This window comes from Moschus berezovskii, chromosome 19, assembly GCF_049115385.1.
Source record: "Moschus berezovskii isolate FMDL1 chromosome 19, NW_MosBer_1.0, whole genome shotgun sequence".
NCBI lineage: Eukaryota > Metazoa > Chordata > Mammalia > Artiodactyla > Moschidae > Moschus > Moschus berezovskii.
This window is the reverse complement of record NC_142478.1, coordinates 40,895,036-40,902,494: the sequence shown is the minus strand read 5'-3', so window position 1 is coordinate 40,902,494 and position 7,459 is coordinate 40,895,036. Positions and strand designations below refer to the sequence as shown.

The following is a 7,459-nucleotide window of genomic DNA, read 5'->3' as shown; positions in this document are numbered from 1 at the left end:
CTGCTAAGTCACTTCAGTCGTGTCTGACTCTGTGCAACCCCACTGATGGCAGCCCACCCAGGCTCCCCCGTCCCTGGGATTCTCCAGGCAAGAACACTGGAGTGGGTTGCCATTTCCTTCTCCAAGTGTGAAAGTGAAAAGTGAAAGTGAAGTCGCTCAGTCGTGTCCGACCCTTAGCGACCCCACGGACTGCAGCCTACCAGGCTCCTCCATCCATGGGATTTTCTAGGCAAGAGTACCGGAGTGGGGTGCCATTGGCTTCTCCAGCTTATAGCTATAAGCATACATAATTGCCTGCTTCTGAGAACCCTGCTCCTTTGCCTGAATGTTAAACTAAAATGTCTCTGTTCAGCTCACAGGGAGACATTCTGACCCTCTCCACTTGTGAACAACTGCAAGGAAGAAGAAATTAATACATCCCCCACCCAAGGCTGACCAAACCAGAAGACATTTTGCAAGATTCATGGTCTTTTTACTTTACTTCCTCACCTCCTCTACGTCTCTGTTCAATAAAAGAAACTGGAATCCAGACAGTGATAAGAGGGTACTCTACAACTTTAGCCCACCATCTTCTTGGACACCTACCCTTCTGAATAAATTTGCTATTCCTTGCCTCAATACCTGTCTCCTAATTATTGACCTGTGTGTCGTAAGCAGATGCAGCTTGGACTCAGTAACAAATTTAGACCCAAGATTAGAGAAACATGTACTCAAAAAGAGGAAGATAGAGAGGGAACAATAGGATCTACCTAGTCTTACAGTTTTTTATTTTAGGTAGATATTGAATCTTTGATTTTTCATTAACCTTTTGCAGTGAAGCTATTTTGGAATTTTGGAGCCTCTAGATACTTCTGCCTGTCAATTAAAACAGGTACCGAAACAGGAGGGAAGGGAATAGGGCACAACCTTAAAAACTGACATAGCTGTAGGATATGACAATACCTGGTTCATGATCTTTTTACTTTGCTGGGTCCAACTGGGCAAAAGAGTCAACTTTCAGTAGCTTTTGAGCCTCAACAAACAATAATTGTAATATATTCGTATCTAAATAACACACACATCAGCACCATGATGGTTCTGAGACCAAACATAAAAGGCCTCAAAATATGGGTGGTGGCCCAATTTCTGGAAAGTCCTGTCCCTTCCTTAAAATTTAATGGGTAAAATTCTTCCTATTCATTAGCCTATGAAATTACTGGTCCCAAAAACTTACCATGTCATATTTAAAAACTCTGTTGCCTTCTGAGGTGACCCACACTCTGTGGACTGTGTTCCTCTCTAAGTAAATCCACTTCTTACCTACCACTCCATCTCTGAATTATTTTGCAGTAAAGCAAGAACCTCAAATTCACTGGGAACTGTATCCTATTTTGTTTGATTTTGGAATATTTGTTTCCCAGTGAATATCTTAAATAATCTTCTCTAGTTGAAACATACCTATAATAGTATTGTGATTCTAGATTGTATTTTAGTTTTAGTTTTGCTTTTAGTAAAATCTACAAGTTTAAATCTAAACCAAGCACATCCTAATTGAAAAATCAAAAAAGTACCCACCAGAAGGACAATCTTTTGTCTAAATTCTGAATAAAGTTGGAGAGCTTGACCAAAAGGAAGGGGCTCAAAATTTGAGAGAGGGCTCATCAAATCAGAAGAAGGAAATCCAAAAAGCATTGAGTGCAAGCATCTCAGTTTGGGTACCTCACTGAATTTTGATTCTGAGGCAGGATCTGGCAGTTGTCTCCTTTGAATCTCACGTTCTAAAACCATTGAACGTCAGTCTTGATAAACACGTAAACTGAAACAAATGCAATTTACCTGATATTATTTATAATTACCATAGGAATTGCAATTTGAGAAACACATGCTATAGTAAGCTACAGGGGAGTACCATGAAGGTTTGAGTTGTGCTATACTTATAGGAGAAGAGTGCAAAGAATGGGAAGCTCAGCCAGAGTCTAAGCAGTAATGATTAGCTTGAAGATGGAAATAAATTCTTGGTGGATGTCCATGGTTTGGGAGATAATGCTTTGTTTTCTGTACACTGAGCATTTAATGGAAATCACTGTCTCATTTCTTAAGGTCAGTTTTTCTGAGAGTGCAAACTAAGAGTGCATGCATGAGATTTTGTATTTCATATTCTCCAGTCCCATTCTAGATTAAAATTTTTTCACAGTACTATTTCTGAAAACAGCTAATATGTATATGCAAAATGCAATCATTAAGAGGACTTTGTATATACATATGTATAACAATATTAGTATAGTCAAAGCTATGGTTTTTCCTATAGTCATGTATGGATGTGAGAACTGAACCATAAAAAAAGCTGAGTGATGAAGAATTGATGCTTTGGCACTGTGGTGTTGGAGAACTCTTGAGAGTCCCTTGGACTGCAAGGAGGTCAGACCAGTCAATCTTAAAGGAAATCATCCCAGAATATCCATTGGAAGTACTGGCTGACCTTGAAGCTCCAATACTTTGGCCACCTGATGTGAAGAACTGACTCATTTGAAAAGACCCTGATGCTGGGAAAGACTGAAGACAGGAGGAAAAGGAGGCAACAGAGGACAAGATGGTTGCATAGCATCACCAAATCAATGAATATGAGTTTGAGCAAACTCCAGGAGAGTCCCAACAGAAGAAACAGATTGTTACCAACACTATAGAAGTGTCCTGTGTATCGCTTCCTGAAAACAACCCATTTCCTCACAGTGCTTTTACTTCATTTAAGATCTGTAGGCATTTTTAAAATAGTTATACATTATTCTTTTAGAAACTCTTCATGAAATTAATGATGGCTATCATTTATTAAGTCCATAGTATGTGTCAGCCTATTCTAAGCCATTGACATACAGAATTTCATTTCACAATTACAGCAAATTTCTAAGGTAGATCTTTATGATTTTATTTCACAAATGAGGAAGCTGAGTCTTAGATAAGCTAAATGAATCCTTAAGTTTACACAGACAGAAACTGGAATATCTATTGTTACAGCCAGTGTGGTATTGAACATGATAATAATACCCATAACGAGGCACTCATTTTAACTGAAGAATCATTTTGCTGCCTCATGGGAGGCTGTTAGGTAAATTACCAAAGTGAGATATTGAATTGAAAAAAACTCAGTATTTCATTGATTGCATCAGTGGATAGCTGAGCTTAAACTGAACAGCTAAACCTCCTCCCCTGTAATCAGTTCTGTTTGTTTTTTATTTTTTCACTTAAAACATTCACTCAAAATATGCCGTGAAACACTATAAGACATTTAAAAAATAATTTGATTACAATTTGCTTTCAAACAACTTTCAGTTTATATGAGATAGATATAAATGCCAAGTAGATTTGATGTTGTTGTTTTTCAGTCACTAAGTTGGGTTTGACTCTGTGAGTCCATGGACTGCAGCATGCCAGGTTCCTCTGTTCTCCACTGTCTCCTAGAATTTGCTCCATTTCATGTCCATTGAGTCAATGATGCCATCCAACCTTCCTATCCTCTGCTGACCCCTTTTCCTTTCGCCTTCAGTCTTTCAAAAAACTAGGATATTTTCCGATGAGTCAGTTCTTCACATCAGGTGGCCAAAGTATTGGAGATTCAGCCTCAGCATCAGTTCTTCCAAGGTTTACTCAGGGTTGATTTCCTTTCGGATTGACTGCATTGATCTCCTTACAATCTGAGGGACTTTCAAGAGTTTTTTCTGCCACCACAATTCAAAAGCATCAATTCTTCACCACTCAGTCTTCTTTATGGTCCAACTCTCACATCCATACATGACTACAGGAAAAACCATAGCTTTGTCAGCAAAGTGATGACTTTGCTTTTTCATACACTGTCTGGGTTTGCCATAGCTTTCTGTCCAAGGAGCAAGTGTTTTTTTTTTTGTTTTGTTTTTTAATTTTGTGGTTGTAGTCACCATCCACAGTGATTTTGGAGCCCAAGAAAACAAAATCTGTCACTTCTTCCTTTGTTTCCCCTGCTACTTGCCAGGAAGTGATGCATCTCTAATATTGAGTTTCAAACCAGCTTTTTCATTCTCTTCTTTCACCCTTATCAAGAAACTCTTTAGTTGCCATTCACTTTCTGCCATTAGAGTGGTATCATCTGCATATCTGAGGTTGTCAATATTTTCTCCTGGAAAACTTGATTCCAGCTTGTGATTCATCCAACCTGGCTTGTCACATGATGTACTCTGCATATAAATTAAATAAATAGGGTGACAATATGCAGCCTTATTGTACTCCTTTCCCAATTTTGAACCTCCCAGTAGTCCCATGTCCGGTTCTAAATGCTATTTCTTGACGTGCATACAAGTTTCTCAGTAGATAGATAAGGTGGTATGGTACTCCCATCTATTTAAGAATGTTTCACAGTTTGTTGTAATCACACAGGCAAAGATTTTAGCATAGCCAATGAAAGCATAAATAGATGTTTTCTTTCTTTTTTTTTTTTTTATGGAATTCCCTTGCTTTCTCCATGATCCAACAAATGTTGGCAATTTGTTCTCTGGTTCCTCTGCCTTTTCTAAACTAAGCTTGTACATCTGGAATTTTTCAATTCACATACTGCTGAAGCCTATCTTGAAGAATATTGAACATAATTTTGATAGTATGGGAAATGGGTGCAATTGTATGGTAGTTTGAACATTCTCTGTCATTGCCCTTTTGGGGGATTGGAATGGGAACTGGACTTTTCCAGTCCTGTGGCCACTGCTAAGTTTTCCAAACTTGCTGACATATTGAGTCCAGAACTTTAACAGCATCATCTGTTAGAATGGGAATAGCTCAGTTGGAATTCCGTCACCTCTACTGGCTTTGTTTGTAGTAATGCTCCCTAAGGCCCAATTGACTTCATACTCTAGGATGTCTGGCTCTAAGTGAGTAACTACACCATTGTGGTTATCCAGGTCATTATGCCCTTTTTTGTATAGATCTTCTTTGTATTCTTGCTACCTCTTCTTAATCTCTTCTGTTTCTGTTAAGACTTTCCATTTCTGTCCTCTATTATGCTCATTCTTGCATGAAATTTTCCTTGATATCTCGAAGTTTCTTGAAGAGATCTCTAATCTTTCCTATTCTGTTGTTTTCCTTTATTTCTTTGAATTGTTCATTTAACAAGGTATTCTTATTTCTCCTAGCTATTCTCTGGAACACTGCATTCAGTTGAGTATACCTTTCCCTTTCTCCCTTGCCTTTCACTTTTCTTCTTTTCACAGCTATTTGTAAAGCCTCCTCAGACAACCACTTTGCCTTCTTGTATATCTTTATCCTTGAGATACAAATGTCAAGTAGATAGGTATATTTTAATGCATCAGAAAAGTGCATTTATATAAATGATGTAAGAGTGAATTTTCAAGTCTAAGTTCGTCTATTAGCAACTTTACTTTGACCATAGTGGGAGGATTTACATCCCAGAATTTAAAAAGTGCTAAAAAAAATCAGGCTTTTTTTAAGAGTCCTCAGAGTTGTTTTACTACCACTACTTTTGTATGTGATTTTGTTAAATGTCCCTAATTTTTTTTTAATTTTTATTTAATAAATGGGACAAAGCACAATGCCAAAAACATTAACAGTTAAAATTTCACCAAATGAAAAAATACTATAAAATACACAGTTGTAAAAAGCTACATTATTTTACAACTGGCTCAGGCTACAAAAAGAAAAAAAAACCCAATGCCGTACCTAAGTTATCCCTCTTTAAAATAATGCCATTTATGTTATAAACCATGAATACCCCATCAAAAGACGGGAACTGCTTTTGTTAATTCATATATATATATATATATGACTGTATCACTTTGCCATACACACTTTGCTATGTCCCTAATGTTCTTATGAAAGAACATTTTCTCAGATGTAAAATTATAATGCAGATTCAGTCAACCTATATGGATTCAATATTTAATAAACATTATTATATGTTGAGCAACAGATGTTAAAAAATTATACATAAACAAGTTACAGATACTGTCCTTCTGTGGTTTAATGTCTAATAAGGATTAGACATTATATTACTTAAACATAATCTTATATGTAATATGTCATGTAATTTTGTCCATACCCACATGATTTTGGGAATACCCACTGCTGTTTTGCGAGGCAGTGGCAGTGGTGTCGGCAGCAGTGGCTCGAGCCTCTGATTGAGTTTCGGGGTCCGGTACTGGAACCAACCAGCACAGGCAGCAAATTGGGGGAGAGAGGCATGGAGTACATCTGGCAGTCTTCTAGGATCTCCAGGGTGAACCTGACTGTGGACAGGACTCTGACTTGCAGGGACCATGGAAGAGTATACAGCAAACAGCAATAGTTCAACAGAGCAGATTATTGTATGGGCTGGACAGACTCAGCAGCAGGTCCAAGGGCAGCCGTTAATGGTACAGCTCAGTGGAGGCCAGTTAGTCACATCAACTGGCCAACCCATCATGGTCCAGGCTCTTCCTGGTGGACAAGTTCAAACCATCATGCAAGTACCTGTGTCTGGGACATAGGGTTTTCAGCAGATACAGTTGGTCCCACCAGGACAGATCCAGATCCAGGGTGGACAGGCTGTGCAAGTGCAGGGCCAGTAGGGTCAGACCCAGCAGATCATCATCCAGCAGCCCCGGACAGCTGTCACTGCTGGCCAGACTCAGACACAGCAGCAGATTGCTCTCCAGGGGCAGCAAGTGGCACAGACTGCTGAAGGGCAGACCATTGTCTATCAGCCGGTTAACACAGATGACACCATTCTCCAGCAAGGCATGATCACCATCCCCACAGCCAGTCTGGCAGGAGCACAGGTTGTTCATATGGAAGCCAACACCAATACAACCAGCAGTGTGCAAGGGACTGTCACTGTGACATTTCCAGTGGCAGGCAATGTGGTTAATTCAGGAGGGGTGGTCATGATGGTACCTGGTGCTGGCTCCGTGCCTGCAATCCAAAGAACCCCTCTCCCTGGGCCGAAGATGCTTGAAGAAGAGCCTCTCTATGTCAATGCCAAACAGTACCACCTTATACTTAAGAGGAGGCAAGCTCGGGCTAAATTAGAGGTAGAAGGGAAAATCCCAAAGGAAAGAAGGAAATACTTGCATGAGTCTCAGCACCATCATGCCATGACATGGAAGCACGATGAAGGCAGACGATTTTTCTCTCCAAAGGAAAAAAATAGTCACCATATGTAGAATCCAAGTCAAGCAGATGAAGAGGCTGTGACACAGATCATCCAAGTGTCCTAACCCCAGGCCATGTAATAGAGCTGATTGAGGTCATACTCCTCACAGTGTTTCCCACAGTGCAAGGATATTGATCAATGCTTCTGATGGGACACTGACAATCACATTGTGCCCTTTTCTACAGGACAGAAACCACTTAGTTTTTGATAAGTGGCTCAGTATTATAATTACAAGGATGTCTGGCAAACTGAAGTTGCAAGCCTTTGTCTCACCCTTTCAGTCAGAACTTATCTCAGACTGTTGGTGACACTGAC

The 7,459-nt window shown here is 39.5% G+C and overlaps 1 pseudogene; it reads left to right on the top strand.

Moving 5' to 3' along the window:
* Window positions 1-6,269: 6,269 nt before the first annotated feature.
* Window positions 6,270-7,208, top strand: LOC129542760 (nuclear transcription factor Y subunit alpha pseudogene; annotated as a pseudogene).
* The last annotated feature ends 251 nt before the right edge of the window (window positions 7,209-7,459 follow it).